The sequence below is a fragment of the Capra hircus genome, chromosome 10, assembly GCF_001704415.2.
Source record: "Capra hircus breed San Clemente chromosome 10, ASM170441v1, whole genome shotgun sequence".
Taxonomy (NCBI): Eukaryota; Metazoa; Chordata; class Mammalia; order Artiodactyla; family Bovidae; genus Capra; species Capra hircus.
Genome location: NC_030817.1, coordinates 67,124,466 through 67,143,072, shown reverse-complemented (window position 1 = coordinate 67,143,072; position 18,607 = coordinate 67,124,466). Strand labels below are relative to the sequence as shown.

Here is an 18,607-nt window from a genome sequence, read left to right as displayed (position 1 = left end):
TGCTCTTCCGATGAGTCCCTCCCTGGGATCAGGTTCCCTCTCTGTCTGTTTGAATGCATTTTGCAAGGGAAATCCTTGTCCCTTCCCAAAGCCCCTGCACCTGTCACCTGCAGCCACCCTGTTCCTGCACCCAAGTCCATCCCTCTTGTCCACCTTGCTGAAGCCTTCTCTCCGAATCTGGAAAGACAATCCCCACCCTGTACAGACCCCCCCCCCCAACCACCCGCCATTTTATGGGACTGGGGCAAGGATTTCAGGGCTCTTTACTCTTTTACCCTTTCTATCTCAGCCTCTGAATGTTGAAGGTCCGAATCCACAGAATAAAGTTTCACTCATCTTTACCCAGTGATGACATTCACTACCTGGACCCAGTTCTTTTTTTTTTTTTCAATTGTAGGATAATTGCTTTACCATGTTGTGGTGGTCTCTGCTGCACATCAACTTGAATCAGTTATAATTATATATTTCCCCTCCCTCCTTACCCTCCCTCCCCACCACACACCCAGTTCTTGAGGCTCCCAGCTATAGCTTCAACTGTCCTCTCCTGCTCACATCTTGCAAAGCAGCCCCCAGAATGCAGGAGACCCATGCAGTGAAGGGAGGGGGGAAGACGTTCATCAAAGAAGGTTTGAAAGTGAAAGTGTTAGATGCTCAGTCATATTTGACTCTTTGCAACCTCCTTGGACTGTAGCCCGCCAGGCCCTTCTGTCCATGGAATTTTCCAGGCAAGAATATTGCAGCCGGTTGCCATTTCCTTCTCCAGGGGATCTTCCTGACCCAGGGGCTGAACCCGGGTCTCCTGCACTGCAGGCATTCTTTACCGTCTGTGTCACCAGGGAAGCCCAAAAAGGGCTTCTTTTCCTTCAAAAATATTTAGGTATTTTTAAATATGAATGACAAAAATATTGTGTAAATAATGGTAGAGTGGATATAGAGAAAATCAGAGAGGTCACATGAATACACAGTTTGACAAACTGACTCCTGGGCTGAGCTGAGTAGAGAGTGCCTCACACCGGCTCCCAATCTCACCCCCAGGGCAGAAGGAGGAAGGGTGAGGATGCCCCCTGCTGGGCGCACTAGAAAGCACGGGCCTCCTGGGGAAAGGCTGGGAATCTGAGCAGGGCAGATCCTCAGGGAAGTCTCTGGAGGGTCTGTCAGTCGTGGCGATGGGTATGCTGGAGAGTTTGGCATGGCCGAGCTTTGGGTGGTAGAAGACTGTGAGAAGTTAGCTGCAACAGGGGGCTATCTCCCAGGGAGATCCAGGTGGCCTGGAGCCCCATAGGCAGGTCCTGAGGTCACTTGCTCACCTGGCAGCTCTGTGTGAGGACCCCATGCTTTTGGTTTTTCAACCTGTTTATCAGAGAAGTTTAGTGCTGGAAGTCGAACTTAGGTCTTTGGATGGCCCAGTTACCAGACAAATGAGAGAGTCAGATTAGGTGGGTTTCTCACCTGCTGCCATGACTTACCTGATGAAGCAGTGGGGTTCAGGAGCCCGGAGGCCTGTGGTGAGTCTTGGGCCAGTGACCAGCTTACTTTTGAAATGAAAATGGCTCAGATGTTGCATCCTTGAAGATCGGTTTCCTAGTCAGGCACGGGGAGCCAGGCTGGGATCACTGCTCTATGAACCCAGCCACCTACTAGCTGGTTTGTCTTGTGATAGTTAACCTTCCTGTGCCTCAGCTTTCTCACCTGTAAAATGGGGATTGTTATGCCTCACAGGACTCTATAAGAATTAAATTATATAATGGATGTAAAGTACTTCATACATGGCCTGCACATGAGCACAATAGTATTATCATTATTTTTGTTGTTTTGTTGTTGATATTATTACTTGTTAGCAGACACAGACAGGAGAAAATCAGTTTCTCATTACTATCTCCTCAGTATATATTGCTATCGTTTTCACAAGCATCTTTACTGACTTGCTCTTTGGATTCTTTTTCGGCAGTTTGTGAGGATCAGGGGCTGATGCCAAGGTATGATCCTACCCTTCCCAGGGCAGATTGAGTTAGGGGTGCTCCTGGTTTAGACCTGAAGCAGACTGTCCCCCAAGCAGCCTGTACTCCTGACATCATAAGCACAAGGGCTCACATCATGGACAAGCACCAACTTCCCACCACCTTACCATCATCACAGCCCCCACAGCTGATGAGGCAGGCATGAGAGTAAGGACCAGGGGCTGTCCATTAGTCTGGCTGTATGTCCAGCTGTGGCTCCAGACCCAGCCACCAAAGGCATGCTGAGAGCTGGGTATGAATGGAGGCAGGGACAAGGCTAAGGCTGGGTAAGCTGGTGCTGAGCTGCTAATCCCTTAGGGACGAAAGCAGGTGATCAAGAGTTCTCTGCAGAAACCCAGGAGGAAGGTATTGCCTGTCCTCCCATGCCAATCCCTGCTAGAATCATAGAAGAAACCATCTGGGACTTCAAAGTGGAAAAGAAGCAGTCCCGTGTGTGTTTCCCTTTGAAGTGTCATTTTGAATCAAACTTACATGGAGGTATAGCTAGGGGAAGCCTGGATCCATCCTCAAGAAACGTTGATTTCAATCTCAACTGGAGAAAAGGTTTGCTATGAGATCGTAGCAAGTTACCTAAGCTCTCTGATCTTTAAACTTTTGATCATTTCCAAGATTCATTCCAGCTCTAAAAATCTTTCCATTCAGAAGGACCAACCTTGTCACTTTCCTCTGAGAGATGACAAACCTAGAGATGAGAGCTGAAGACAGCAGGAAAAGGATAGCCTCTTCCTCCTATGGGCTGTTCTTGGACACATTTCTCGTTTTCTCTGCCGCAGTTCATCTGTCTGTGAAAAGGACCTGTTTTCATAAGTGTGATGGAAATAAGTTAGACACATTCTTCTCCAGGCAGGCATGGTGACTTGCGCATAAGGAATGCCCTCAGAACTGATTGATTGCTTCCATCCTTACTCCTATCCTGGTCCATCTTTTTATCAGGACCTGGGCAAAGCCACAGTGAACCAGCCCTTCAACTTTGCAAGTAGCAGGAAGCCAGTAAGGACAGGGAAGTTGTTGAGAGACATACTCAGGATCCCCAAACATCCTAACCCGCTGGAGCAATAGCCTGAACCTCACAAGGTAAAATGAACAGGGCTTAACTGAGAGATCTGGGCTTGGCTCCAAGGCACCGAGTGTACAAGGACAGGGTGGGGAAGTAGCGGCTTAGCAGAAGCATGTGTGAATAAAACTGAGGGTTTTCGCTGACAGGTTTTCATTTCATGAGTCGAATGAAAAGGCTGCCAAAAAAGCGGACAGACTCTTAGGCTGCTGAATTAAAGTAGAATACTGAGCCCAGTGACTCTCCATTTTGATATCAATCAGAATCGCCTGGGAAGCTCTGGAAACACTGCCTATTCCTTGCTGTACCCAGACCTTCTGAATCAGGACCTGGGATGTGTGGGTGGGGAAGGGGAAGTGAGGAGTTTGGATATCTGAAGAGCTTCAGCCTTGGTTCCAATGTGTAGCCAGGGCTCTAGAACCAAGGAAGACTCAAGCCTATGCTCATTCTTGGCACGTCAGACCACATTGACTGCACTCCGGGACTTCAGTCTCGGTGGCTTTATCATGGGGGAAAGCAAGCTGGAGGACATTTGGTGGGAGGTGGCCAGGGTGTAGGATGCACCTGACGCTCTGTGAGGGCTGGCAGAGGGAGCCATGGCATAGAAGAAGATGGTGAGTTCCACCTTCAAATGGATGAGACTTGTTCACCTTTGGGTCCCAAAGATTGGAATTTTAGGTGGTTTAGGTGATTGTCTTAGATCAGGTTTCTCATGAAATATTATGAAACGAAGATTTGCTTGTAGGAAGTTTATTGGGAGTTATTTAGTTATTTAGTGCTCTCAGAAACAACATATCTGACGGAGTGAAGGAAACAAGATTGAGCAGAGGAAGAAAAGGATCAAGGATGCGGTCACAATCAAGGACTCCTCCACAGGCAGCTTGAAGGTGGGGAGGACCTTTCAGAGTTGGTCCCTACTGAGGTTGAAAGCCCTCCTGCAGCACTGACCTGGTAGCTTATCCTTCATGAAGTCAGGAAAGACAGCTCACTTTGGCAGTTGAAGGAAATACCTAGAGAGAAACTCAGCTGTGAGCCATCAGCAGCAACACTCCTACTAACTTGGGGATAAGCTTATTGGTCCCAGAGGCAAGATCTGGGTGGGGCACCCTACCAACCAGGACAGTATTCCCCTTTGCACAGCTCAGAAATATTTACATCATATGGTAAGCACCCTCTGCCTGGGAAGAGCCACTCCAGAATTCTGGTGATTGTTTCTTCTGGGGAACTTACAGGGAGGCAAGTAGGATGAAATATAGTTCTCACTACTGAAGCTTGTCTTGGTGTCAGGCTGATATTCAGCATCCCTCCAATACCCCTTCTAGATTATCTTTCCCTACAGTTCGTATCTCTCATGATCTAAGTGGCCCACCTGGCTCAGGAGTCTGAGCTCCTAATCACCATGCCCTTTTCAAACCATGCTGCCAAACTTATCAAAATTGGGCAAAAGAGTATCAAGAGACACCCTAGAGGATCACCTGGGTGCCAAACATATCCTTCCCTGGCCCCATGATAGAGCAGCAGCCATCGTATTCCCAAGGATCAAGGTCAAGTACCCCCAGCAGGAAGTGACTCCTTTTTATTGCCTGTTGGTCTCTTGACACAAGGAAACTAAGGGGCGGGAAGCAGCCACACTTAAAGTTCATGAGTTTTTTTTCCTGTGCCCTCATGGAAATGTTCCACCTCTAGGAACGAGATTCTCTAAACCCAGAGAGCCTAGAACTGTAGGAATAAGAACCATAAATTCTCCCAAAGTATCATTGGGAGTGATGGTGAGTGGGGCTGCTCCAACTTCAACCCCATGTTTATTAGGCTTCTGTATCCTACTGCTGGGCCATATTATAATTAAACAGGGTGCATACTTCATCCTGTAGCATGATGTCCCACCATCTCTAAAATAGTGCTTCAGCTGCACCTTTGAAAGACTGTTCCTTCACTCTATTAGCTCTTTTCACCAGTAGATAGGTAGCAAAGAATGTGGTAAGACCAGAAGATTCTATGTGCCCAGAAGATTCTTCTGTGACTATGTGCTCATTGTTTTGCTGTGAAGTAGGACTCTTGGTCTGATGTAATGTTGTGTGAGATCCCATGTCTATGAATCAAACACTCTTTAAGCTCTCAGAGAGCAGTGCTACTTGAGGCCTTTAGCAAGAAAGAGAAAACGATCCAGAATACATGCCGATTCAAGTCGGGATAAATCACCAACCCTTCTACATTAAAACCAGTACAATGTAGTCAATTCATCACCAAGTAGCTGGTTGGTTGTCAGATGTTGGCAGCTTGGAGATTTGGCAGGAACAATAAAAAGTCAGCCTTGGTGAATGAGAGCCCATTCTGTTAGGCCTATCCCTGCCACCATACACTAAGTGTAGCCTCCATCTATGCCAACATGGCCACTTTATCCGTGTACCCATTGGGCCAGCACAAGTGGTCAGTGACAGAGACTGACTGATGTCAACTAGCCAAACCATTATATCTGCTTGACTATTTAGCCTTTCCTCCACGGCGGGTCCCCTCCGGTGGCCATTAACATACAATGTGTGGGTCTTCACACTTTGGGTCCACTCCTATAGATACATCCGCGTGCCTCTTCTTGTTTCCAGTTTCCCATTGTTTCTCTTTCTAGGCCTCTAACCAACTCATCAAGCCATTTGCTACAGCCCGTGGGCCTGCACATATTTTTATGTAGGGCTACTCTACCAGGCAGCCATGAAGATAATTCAGGTCTCCAGATATCAGTGTCAACTCAGACACTGTATGACCTTAAAAAGTTTGGCTATTCCACTTTCCCCCCTGTACAGTTACCCAGTAAACGGCCATGGTCCCTTCGGGGAAGGAGTAGAACAATAATTACTGTATTGCCGCAGTATTACAGAGGCCTTCCTCCTGGGACCCAGTCTCTCCTCCAGTCAAAGGGTTTTGGATCTGAAAATGGAGTCAGGTCTAGAACCCAGACAAGGTATTGTGCCTTTTTTTTTTTTAAGTTGATATTTCTAATTCTTTTATTGATTGACTGATTTAAGTTGTACTTACGTATTGTGGCTGTGCTGGCTCTTGGTTGCTGTGCAGGCTTTTCTTCAGCTGTGTGAGCAGTGGCTACTCGCTCATTGTGATGTGTGGGGTTCTCTCTGCAGCCACTTCCCTTGGTGTGGAGCACAGCCTCTCAGTGCATGGGCTTCTGCAGCTGAGGCCCGTGGGCTCAGTAGTCCCAGTTCCCAGGCTCTAGAGCACAGGCTCAGTAGTTGTGGGTCATGGGTTTAGTTGCTCCACAGCATGTGGGACCTTCCAGGATCAGGGATTCAACCTGTGTCTCCTGCTTTGGCTGGTGGATTCTTTACCACTGAGCCACCAGTGAAGCCTGGTATTGGGACTTTTTATTGGAGCAACTATCACCAGTCTCCTGGTCTTTCATTCTTGATTTCTTTTCATTGTACAACTCAGCAATTCTGTGTGTGGTCTGTAGATCCCTGGGAGTTCCTGAAACCATTTCAGGTATTTCACAAGGTCAAAATATTTGCATGTAAGACATTATTTATCTTTTTAACTGTGTTGACATTTGCACTGAAAGCAATGTTGCACCTTATCAAACCAAGGCAGTGGAACCAGACTGTTCTGGTAGTGGCCAGGGAGGGAGGAAAGGGAAGGAAGGAAGAGAAGGAAACAATCAGTTTTAGTTAAGAATGTCCTTAATGAAGCAATGAAATTTGTTAAATGTTATTAAATCATAACTTGTAAATACATGTCTTTTTAATTTTCTCTGTAATTAAATAGCACTGTATTGCACACAGAAATAGAATGGTTCTCTCAAAAAAAGTACTTGCACAATTGAGAATAACCTAAACTAGCCTTTTTTTTTTTTTCATGAAACATCACTTTCACTTGAAAAAAATAACTGACAGATAAACTGTGGTCATTGGACTTGGTTATTTGGCAGATAGTTTCTCAAATTCAAGCCAAGTAAGCCTGTAACTCTGAGGAAAACAACTGATAGTATCTATTGTCAATGATACAATTTGAGCTTTCAAATGAAAATTAGAATTTTAGGAAACTTGTATGCACTATCATCAAGTTGACAGATTCCCAATATTTCTAATGATAATAACAAATTTGAATTTTAGTATTATATAATGAATTGTATCAATATATGAAAGATCTGTATAAGTCAATGACCTAATATTTTCCAAATGACCAAAGGATGTAACAAAATCATGCACAGGTTAGAAAAGTCATTCAGAATGCACGATATTTTTTTTATCGAGTATATATTACCTTCTAAAATAAAAATAAAGCTGGTGAATGCTGAAAAAAAAAGAATACAAGATAGATCAATAGACTTTAATGTGATTGAGTACAAAAGTTCACTGAAAGAGTTTTATAATCTACATTATAACTACCATTTAAGAAAATACCACTTGTTGAGTTTTGGTGTAGTATCAAAGAAAAATACCCACAATTAGTTGAAAAGACTATTAAAATGCTCCTTTTGCAACTACATATCTTTGTGAGGCCAGATTTTCTTCACATATTTTAAACAAAATAACATATAGCCAACCATAGCTGATATGAGAATCCAGCTGTTGTCTATAAAACCACATTTAAAAGACTTGCAAAATTGTGAAAAGGGAACTCTTTGCACTAATTTGCCCCAGTAATGTTACATCCTATGCACTAATAGGATGGAATGTTACATCCTATTTTATTAACCATCTGCATGGCTCTACCGTCAGGACCCCCCCATTGCCAGTCCAACTTGCTGCTCCTCACAATGGTGTGACAACCTCCGGTCTCCATCATTTTGTGGTCCCGTCAACCCCGCTGTTATTAGGGAGCCAGTTCTGTGTTGGTCTCTTGCTGTCGGCCCTGACCTGCAGAGGACAGCCAAAACTCAGCTTCTCAGTAAGTGCACTCCTTCTTGCTCTGATAACAAGAGTATCCTCTGGGCCTTCCTGCAGAACTGAAGTGGATTTCTGGCCTTACACAGAACATCCACTAGAGCATGACCACTTCTCTGGGTTTTTTGAACCCTCCTTCCACCTTCTGCCATGGTACTTCTGGCATTTCCGATTCAGTTGGTAGCCTATCTCCCAGGATCCTTGTCAGGATATGAAATCCTGTTTCACGGGAGAGTGCTCCTAAATCAATAAACTCCCCCTCATTCAACTTAATAGTATTCAGCTCCCCCTTGATTCAGCCTATATATTTTCTCCTGGCTCCTGTCAATACATACTGGCTACTTCTGCAGCATTTTGGAGATGGAGCCCTCCTCCTTCTCTTCCCAGGTTTGTGGCAACTTGGCTCTGTGTTTTGGTCTTGTGAGCCAAGAGAAAGATGCAGCTTCCTTTGGTGCCTACGGGCAATGCCCAGAGACAGTGGCAGCTGTGAGCCATCAGAAGTCAACATCCCTAATAGCTAGAGGAATGAGTGCCTTGATCCTGAGGGTGATGTGGGCGGTACTCCCAACATTCATTACAGAGACAACTTTCAGCTCTACCTGTGAGGCAGAGAGAGATCAGGATCTAAGGTCCTAGAGTCAGAAAGACTCAGGTTTGAATTCTCTCTAGTTATGAGACTTTGGGTAAGTTGTTGAACTTTTTTGGAGGCAGTTTATTCATCTCTAAAATGAAGGTAAATAACAACTACCTGATAGATTATTGTGAGACAAATGAGACAAGGAATGTAAGTGCTTAGCATAGTGCCGGCTGCGTGCATGTCAGTTGTGTCCAACTCTTTGCGACCCCATGGACTGTAGCCCACCAGACTCCTCTGTCCATGGGATTTTCCAGGCAAAAATACTGGAGTGGGTTGCCATTTTCCCCTCAAAGGGATCTTCCTGACCCAGGGATCGAACCCGAGTCTCCTGAAGTTCTTACATTGGCAGGTGGGTTCTTTACCACTGAGCCACCTGGGAAGCCCTAGCATAATGCTGAGCATATAATACAGATGTGGATGTTGCTGCTGCTACAATTGGTCAGAACTTTCCAAACCCCAAAAGGGCTGCCTTAGGGAGCAGACAATAAGGTACACCAACATGGAGGGTCTTTTAGCTGATTCTGGAGGGTGCTCCATAGGATGCTGTGGGCAAGATTCCAGGGTATTTACAAAAGAGGACCTTTGGGGCCTATTCTGTCCCCAGGCTGCTTTGATTCTCTGCTCTGACTCTGCCTACCCTTAGTCCAAGAGAGGCTCTTAAAGAAGCATATTCACTTTCAGGCCACTAGGGGGCCATTTAGTTGCCTGCAATAGGAATAGGCTAATGGTTTCTTAATGGCTCAGGCACCGCGGAGATCAGGCTCAATTATATCTGAAAGCATTTTGAGTTCCTAGGGTAAAAGACACTGTGTAAATCCAGATAATAAATAGAGCTTATTGATGACAGGTTAAAGAAGCTGGCACTGTTTAGTTTGGAGAAGAATAGGGTGAGAGGATTTGAATAGGGGCTGCAAGTATATTTATTTTTCGGTATGGAAAAAAGTGACAGGCTGTTTTCCTACTTCACTGGGAGCCAAGCAAGAAGAAAGAAGCTTAATTTGCAACAGAAGAAACTGAGTGCATTCAAGGAAGCAGTTGGAAGGAGGCTTTGGGTTGGATGGACTCACTTGGAACCTTTACTAATAATTCACCTTGGTATAGCTGGTACAAACAGTCCTACCAGGAAGGTCAGAGAATAAGGGAGAGAAGAGAGTTCAACATCCAGAGACAATCCGGGAGGTTTGACTTAACAGGTCATCCTGCATGATGGGCTCTGGCCACCGTGGGAGCAGAATGGGGAAGGAGTGGTTGTCTTTTCCCCATTAGCCTGCAGAAGGCAATAAGCACTCCACACGTTCAATGTCCTTAAAATTTCTCAGAAAAGTAAAAGGGAATGCTGTTCTTGGAATAAGTCCGGTTGGCCATTACTAGCGGCAGACTCGCACCTGAGCTTCAGGAATCACCTGGCTATGGTGTTGCAGTTCCAGGCACTCATCAGCACACTCAACTCTGGCAGCCACTTGACTTCTGTGCTGCTGAGGAGGCAGGGAAGCAGCGTTGAGGTGGGACTTCGTAAGGGGGCATGGTGTCTTGAAACTAAGAAGCTGGAGAAATGGAAAAGATAAAGATGGCGGGGAGGGGCGGTCGGAGCGCGGAGCTGTCAACTCTGGCGCCTCCCCTCTGAGTTCAGACTGCCCGAAGTGACAGGTTATGTAGCAGCACCGGCTTCCGCTCCCAGGCCTCAGTTTACCTCCAGAGGCGGGGGTGATTTCACCTTGGTGCTCTCGACTCGCGCCCCGTCCCACGTACCCTCCGGGCGGGTCTTTCAGACCCCTTTACTTCTAGCGAGCCTGGCCCACAGAATCTGAAGCCAGGAGCCAGGAGGAAAGATTCACCCACAGAACCCCATGAGGACTGTCTTCTCCCCACCCCACCCCCACCACTCCAAGGCAGTTCTCCCATACCCATTGAGATACCCAGGCGGTCCATAGACCCAGCTCTGGGAACAAAGGAAGCAGAACTCAAGGAGGAGAGAACCAGAAATTTTAGAAAATCTCACAAACGGAATGCAGTCGGGGGCGCAGAGAAGGCAAAAGAGAGAAGTGGCTACTGAGAGTCTGAGCTTGGAGACAGACTCTCCAAGGGATGACAAGCCCCACATGGGAAGGGTGGCAAGGGATCACCGCCCAGGCTGAGACCTGAATTGGGTCAGAGAAGGAGAAAACTCTGTAAGCCGCTCCACCGGTTCAGTGGAGCCTCTTGAGTCCATGGATCAAGCCGGGAGCCAGAATCCCCCTAAAGCGGGATCTGGGACCTGTTGCGAACTTCAGGACTAAGGCGGGAGGAGAGTCCGGAGAACCAGCTCAGCACGTGTACTCTCCCGACTCGGGAAAGGACAGAGAATCGGGAGAGCGCCTGAAGCCCGGGGCGGGATGCGGCTGCGGGTGGGAGTGAGGGCTAGGAAAGGAACCGACCAGCTGCAACCTCAGTGCATTCTCCAGGTTCCTGGGCTGCCTACGCCAGACGTGGGCCAGGCTCGCTAGAAGTAAAGGGGTCTGAAAGACCCGCCCGGAGGGTACGTGAGACGGGGCGCGAGTCGAGAGCACCAAGGTGAAATCACCCCCGCCTCTGGAGGTAAACTGAGGCCTGGGAGCGGAAGCCGGTGCTGCTACATAACCTTCGGGCAGTCTGAACTCAGAGGGGAGGCGCCAGAGTTGACAGCTCCGCGCTCCGACCGCCCCTCCCCGCCCAGCTTCTAGTTCACCACTCCGCCCCAAAAGACGCTGTTCTCCTTTTAAAGAAGCGCCGGAGGCTCCCACCCTCGCCGAGTCAGCCCATGCGGGGCTGCGGCGACGTTGCCCTTTTAAGAGACAGCCTCTGTTAACCCTCTCTTAACGGGGCGTCCCGGCGGGGGGCTCCCGGCGCCCGCCAACAGCCAGCCTCCTCCCCGCGCGGCACTTCCGGACCCCCGCCGTTGCCCTTTTAAGAGGCAGCCCCCAGCAGCTCTTTCCCCCGCCCCTTGTTGCCGGCGCGCAAGGCGGGGGAGCCCTGCTGGAGCGGAGAGCGCTGTCCGCGCGGCCACTGGAGACCGGGCGGCCGGCCGGGCAGGCGGCGGCGGCGGCGGATGGGGACTTGGAGTCGGGCGACTGTGGCGGCTGTGGCTGTGGCGGCAGCGAGGAAGCAACTGACGGGCCGGCGGCGGCGGCGGCGCTGGCGGCGGTGACTGGTCCAGGCCCCGGCGGCGGCTGCAGCGACGCAGTGGCGGGCTGCGGGCTGGCGGCGTGAGGAGCGGCTGCGGAGAGCCGAGCGGCCGGGAACCGAGGGCGCCGGGCCGCCCCTTGCCCAGTCCTTGCAGGCCGCCAGGCCCCCTCCAACCGGGGCCGTGGAGCACCGGGGCAAAGGCCGGGGCCCCCCCATGAAGGAGCGCGACGCGGCCCCGGCCGAGCGGGGCAAGCCGGCCACCTACACCGGGGACAAGAAGGCGAAGATGGCGGCCAAGACCAACAAGAAGTGGGTCCGGCTCGCCACCGTGTTCGCCTACGTGCTCTCCGTGTCGCTGGCCGCCATCGTGCTCGCCGTCTACTACAGCCTCATCTGGCAGCCGGTGGGCGCCGGGACCTCGGGGGGAGCCGCCGGCCCGCCCCCCGGCGGCTCCAACGCCACCGGCCCGTCCGGGACTTCGGGGGCGGCGGCGGGGCCCAACAGCACGGGATTGTCCCGTCGCGAGGCGCCGCGCGACGCGCCCCCGCTGCAGGCGGCGCGGCCCGTATCTCCGGAACCCTCTGCCGACAGCCCCCAGGCCGGGCCGCTGGAGCAGCCGCGGGGGGCCGAGGAGGACGAGGAGGAAGCGGCGGCGGCGCCGGGGAGTCGTTGAACCCCTCGGTGGCAGGGGCGGCCGGAAACCATCCTCCCCAAGCCCGGAGGCAGGACTTTGCAGCAGGACCGGGCGGGGAGCCCGCGGAAGTGACCCCCACAGGAGTGAACGCCTCTCTTCCCCCGATGATCGCCGGCTCGCCCCAGGGGTGAGGGCCCTGCAGCTCATCTTCAGCCAAGGGACCACTATGCCCCGGGGGTTCCGGGTTTGGTCTTCCTACGGACGGTGCTGCGCCAGGGCCCTGAGCCATAAGGGGGTGGGGGAGGGGTGGGGAGATCCCAGCACTGAACCCTTCTGCGCCGCTAGCTCTTATGTATCCTACGTGGAGGGGTGACTCGGGCTCTCCCCCAAGACTTAAAGAAAGGAGAGAGCTGTAGGGGCTCTTCTTTAATAAGCCGAAGCTCTTGCAAGGAGGCGGGCACCGAAAGTAGTGGAGCTCAGGTACGTCAACCTAGTTGCAGTGGCCACAGATGCATTTAATTTATAGATCCCTGTATATAGTTGTTGACATATGCACTAGAAGCTATAATTACATAGAACTACATGTATCCTCCCACACCCTGGGTAGCTACTGACTGGTGGGGTTAAGCAAGGGCTATTTGCTGGCCCCCAAAGTGCAGCTAGCCAGAAGGGCACAAACACTTTTTCATTACCCACTTTTTTACCTTTTCCCCCTCCTATTCCAGAAAGATAGGTATATGACACAAAAGAATATAATCGTTCTCAAACCTGTTGAAAGGACGATGGAAAACCTTTGGAGAAGTAGAAGCAGTTTGGGGAGGGTGAGGAATGTACCAGTCTCCTCCTCTTCCCACCCTTGTGCCCCCACCTAAGAGGCTTTCTATTGCAGCCCCAAGTATCTGGACACCCGCCAGGGAAGAAAGGAAGGGAAAGAGCAATGTCTCTGTGCTTCAACCCTTGGCCTTCTCACAGAGGTTAGGAAGAGCAAGCTTTTGTAAGTAGAATGGCTCACAAGTGTTTTATCCTTTTTCTTTTTCCCTGCTCTTCAAGGTCAGGTCTTGTTCTGTAATCACCTTCACCTTCCCTCTTGCCCTGAGCTTGTAGTGACAGTGTAGCCCTGTGATTAGAATGAAATCTGTTGTAAATCCAGAGCTTTGAGCACATCCTCTGGTTTTGAGTTGTACTGTGGAACTTGAAAGGCTGAAAGATGGGCTTCAAACTCAGGATTGTGTTCTGATAGCCAGATAATAGACCACCCATGGGAAAGTTAAACTGCCTAGTCTTTACCTCTCCTGATAAGCCCTACTTATATGCAGCCTATACTTTCATTGAGATGAGAAGCAGCAAGTGAAATGACAGATGTAAAGCTAGCTCTGGGGCCACAAGAATTCTACATCCTCAATTTGGATTCCATTTCCTTCCGCCACTTGCTTTTAGGCAATTGAGTGTGGGTAGTGACAAGATATCAAACCCGTTCGTGTTTCCTTTTTGGGAAATGAGGCACTTTAAAACAACGACGACAACAACTTATCCACCTGAGTCCTGAAACAATTTGTCTCTCCAGTTTTCTGGCCTATACTCCAGTTAGCTCTGATCCAGGTTTACAGGACCACAGCCTCGATTTCAGCCATGTCCTGCTGTGGGCAAGATAAAAGCAGCTGAGCTGTCATTGCCTAGGGGCAGGCTGGTAGCACCCCCAAGGTGTCTTGGCTGAAGGAGATTTCCTAGCACTTGACTTTGGTCATTAGGAAGCCTTTGAGACCTTTTTAAATTTTTGGTGAGGGCCTGGGGGAAGAAACATAGAATGCCACTTTATAACTTCAATAATAGCCTGTAATTTATATTTATTGTGTGAATTTTTAGTCCTATATTTTAATAATTTGTAAATCGATCTCTTATTCCAAGAATCCTTTGAACTGGCAGGAGAACATCTGGGAGTCCAGTCCCCTGTCCCCATTCTGACCCCTGCATTCTGGACTGTTGAATCCACTTTGGGATGGATCGGCGTCTAGAGAGACCACTTGTGGGTTCAGCTGTTGGCCTCCTGACTCTAACGCCTTCACTGGAATTGGGACATCAACTCCAGCCCCAGCTGTGAGCATGCCCAGAGACATTATTTATAATTCAGCCATTTAAGATATACCTGTACTCAAAAAGTCCTGTATATTTTTTAAAAGTTTTATTTTTCAGGTGAACAAAAATACATTCTAAGAACTCTACGTCAGGCTATGTAAGTTGATCGTTTCTCTTTTCATACTTCTTGGGGAAGGAGTTAGAGTTTGGAAGAGGTAATGGTCTAAGGTGTGGTGGATGGGTGATGATAAATAAGTGTAGGAGGGAAAAGAAATTGCTCTAATGTTCTCTGTGCCTGATGGGTTGACCAAATTGATCAGTGAAGGGTGGCAGGAATCCATCTTAGTCCGGAGCAATCACGGGGTGGGAAGAACAGTGATATCTAGTTCGGCTACCTTTGGCTAACCTCCAAATGGTTGGAAAAAGTTCTTCTTTTAAAGGACTCTGAGCAGATGCCTAACTGAGGAAATTAAGGGACCAGTATGCATGCATTTAAGAATTATTACAAACACTGAGCTGCTGAGACCTAGAGGATCAGCTGCCTGATAGAATCACTGTTCTCACCTTTAGACCATTGGCCTCTAGAAAGCTCAAGAAGCGCTAATACTGGGGGAGACAAATGGATGCGTCTGCAGTGGTTGGTCAGAGCGTTGTCTACAACAGAGGAGGAGGTGAGAGAGCCACAGGGCAGAGAGAAGGTGTGGGTTGCTTCAAAGGTGAGGCTTTTTCTTCCCTAGAGCAAACAATAAAAGACTTGTGGGTGAAAAGCACAAATATGAGGGATTAGTTGTGCGGCAAAATACACAGCAAGCAATTGAGCTCAGCTCATTATTAGACAATGCTGCCCTGCGCAAACCAGAGTGAGAAGCCAGTGTCGGTGGAGCCCCCTGAGGCCTGCACTTCTCCAGAGCTGTTGGGGGTGGCTGCTGTGCTTTTACATGGCCGAGTAGTCCGCAGGGGAGCCAGGAAAAGTCCGCCCTTCTTTTCTTTCTTTCTTGAACCTACACAATGGCTTTCTGTGAGAGGGCTTGGTAAGGCAGAGCAGAAGGGGAGTGAAAGAGTTTCCAAGGTTCTAGCTAGCCCCTCCTTTCTGGAGCCAGGAAAATGTGGCTTCTGCAGTTGCACACAGCTTCACACTTTGGGCGCATATAGCAGTGTGTGCAGCAGGACCCTGCTGACCAAAGTGAAGGGCGCTGCTCCACCAGAGCAGGGCCTGGTGGTAGGAGCAGCGGCCAGAATCGTTTTATTGTCAAGGGTTAGAAATTAGCTGCAAAATTGCCCATCAGGTTTTGAGCCAGGAAGAAGTCTGGGTAAGATTTCTTTTCTTTTAACTGTTTTGCACCAGGACTACCTGGACCATTTCTAGGTATTTGCTTATATTACAAGTGAGTGTATGATTTATTTCCTGACAGCCTGAATTTGATGAAATAACCACTTCTTATGAAAGTGTATTTTGGAGAATGAAGGCTGAGGGGTTTGCCGAGCCGTTTAGACTGGGCTTGTGTGGGTATCATTTCTGTCCCCCATTGTGCTGAAGAAGGGTTTCTCTGAAGTTTCCAGTATAAGAAACATTTTTCTTCCTAACAGCCCTAGATTTCCACACATATGAGACCACAGCTTTGGAATTTTTTTCTGTCTACCTTGTTTTTGCTTTTCACTAGGGAGTCCTAAGATAGTGTGTTCTTGCATTGAGTATTTATATCCTGTTTTGAAATGCTGAGCGGAGAGCATCAACTTGTTTCTACATGTTTCTTTAAGGGGAACTGAAAGGTCAGGTCCCAAGCTTTAGGGCTACCACAGCTATTTAAAAGAGGTAGTAACTGTCCCCGCCCCCCTTCCTGTCTGCAGAAAATGGAGGGATTTCTGGAATTGCAGGGCAGTTACAGAAGGGCCACCACTGTACTCTTTGTTGGTCTCCCTCAGCAGAGGGAGGGACCACAGTGGCCTTGTTCGTCTCAAAGACCAGCACTAAGCTCAGGGCCTGGCACACAGGAGCAGGCACTCAGGTTTGTTGATCCTCTGCCTGATCTGTGCTGGATAGAGCTGGTCCTAGTCTCACTGTGGAGTCACCATCATGGTCCACTTGTGTACCTGCATCCACAGTCGATCACTTGGGTTCGGGGGTGAACTGCTAGATGGCAGCCTCACTGGCCACTCCAGTCAGTTTCTTCACTGCCAAGCTGAGGGGCTTGGGCTTGGCCGCCTGTTCTGGCCAGGTGCCGGAAGTACGCAGTTGGGTTCCACGTGTGCTCTTAACAGAGCAGCATGGGCTATGTAACCGCTCCATTGTCCCCTTTGTTCTGGCTCTGTGGCCTAATCGTGAGTTATAAAAATATCTGCTCTACAGACAGTTTTTTGGCCACATTATGTCCCACAGGACATAGCCTGTGGGTTTCTACTACCTGTGTTATGCTCTTTTTTCCCTCCAGTAAAAGACAAAGAAAAAATTCTTTTTCAGCCACACACCCAGACTCTACCAGTCCCTCTATCCTGAGTGCAGAAACAGCCACGGCTCCCAGCAGCACACTGAGCACGGGAACCGCCGGAGCCCAAGCAGCTTCCCTGTGCCCATGCCATTCTGTAGACAGTTGTTAAACTACTGTGGGACCAGAAAATGTGCAGTGTTTGCCCACAAGGAATGTATAGTCATTCCAACAGGAATCTACTCTTGTTACTTCTCTGTTTTCTTAACTTCAGTAATCTGTTTTTGCAATAGCCTATCCGTTAATCAATGACAAGATTCTCTTTAACAAAAATATTGATTTGGCTTCACTGAGTCTGTAGTTGCAGCTTGCCAGATCTTTGGTCTTCATTGCAGCATAAGGGATCTTTAACCGTGGCATGTAGGACCTAGTTCCCTGACCAGGGGTCAAACCTGGGCCCCCTGCATTGGGAGTATGGAGTTTTAGTCATTGGACCACCAGGGAAGTCCCAGCAATAAGATTCTAACTTTCCTTAGAACATTTTCCATAAACTGCTACCATTATTTCAAGAACTCTTTATTTACCACTTATAGTGTGCCAAGCGAGCCTCAGAAGTCCCCAAACCAACTTGTTAAAAAAAGTGGTTATTGGTTACCAAGGATTTCCTTTTAGCCATCCCTCTCTGCTAGCTCAGTGTTCAGAGGATGAATTGAGGTCTCCTCTCACTTCGTCCTGGAGGCCACCTGTCCCCTTAAGCTCCCTGCTAGTAGTCTAGGTGTCTGGGCAGTGTTGAGTCACAGCCAGTCTCTGAGCTGTAGGCAACTCACAATATCACCAGGACCCAGGCTGACCCAGCAGCGGGCTATGGGTAGGGACCCCTGAACTGGAAGAGACACAACCTACAGACTCAACATTGCATTAGTTATCACCCTTGACCCCTCTCTTTCCTTCTCAGCAAATGGGAATTCATGAGGGCTGCTGCTGCTAAGTCGTTTCAGTTGTGTCCAACTCTGTGCGACCCCATAGACTGCAGCCTACCAGGCTCCCCCGTCCCTGGGATTCTCCAGGCAAGAACACTGGAGTGGGTTGCCATTTCCTTCTCCAATGCACGAAAGTGAAAAGTGAAAGTGAAGTCAGTCAGTCGTATCCAACTCTTAGCGACCCCATGGACTGCAGCCTACCAGGCTCCTCTGCCCATGGGATTTTTCAGGCAAGAGTACTGGAGTGGGGTGCCGTTGCCTTCTCCGATTCACGAGGGCAGGTGGAGCTAATAGATATGACAGGGCTTGGAGATCTTGGGAATAAAAGTACAGTATATCCATATGAGATAATATATTTTCAAGGGAGTGTCTGTCCCTTTGGGCAAAAATGCTGCGTAGAAAGAAGTGTGAAGGAGCAAGGAGTAAACATTACACTAGAGCCCAGACCATCAACATCAGCATCACCTGGGAACTTGTAAGAAATCCCATGGCTTAGATCCTGTCCCACACCTACTGAATGAGAAAGTCAGGAGATGTAGCTGGGCAGGGTGTTAACTAGGCTTCCAGGTGATTCGGATGCACACTAACATGTGAGAAGCACCGGCCCAGTCTTTCCCTCTGATTCAGTAAGTTGGGGTTAGGGTATTACTGTTTGGACAGATGGTTATCAAAGGTGACTTTTGACCTTCCTTCTTGCTTGAAGCCAGCTGCCCTGCTGGGGGAAGAGGAAGCACTGTGTCCCTAGAGTTTTAAAAGGG

General features: G+C 48.9%; 1 long non-coding RNA gene across 4 annotated transcripts; it reads left to right on the top strand.

Annotated features, from left to right (window-relative positions):
• On the top strand, positions 11,338-14,592 carry INAFM2. 4 transcript variants are annotated; one of them, XR_001918700.1, is made up of 3 exons: positions 11,338-12,560; positions 13,263-13,367; positions 14,279-14,592. It is a non-coding gene; the product is annotated as an InaF motif containing 2 (long non-coding RNA). The 4 variants fall into 4 exon arrangements; XR_001918701.1 differs by lacking the exon at positions 13,263-13,367; XR_001918699.1 differs by having other exon boundaries at positions 13,263-14,592.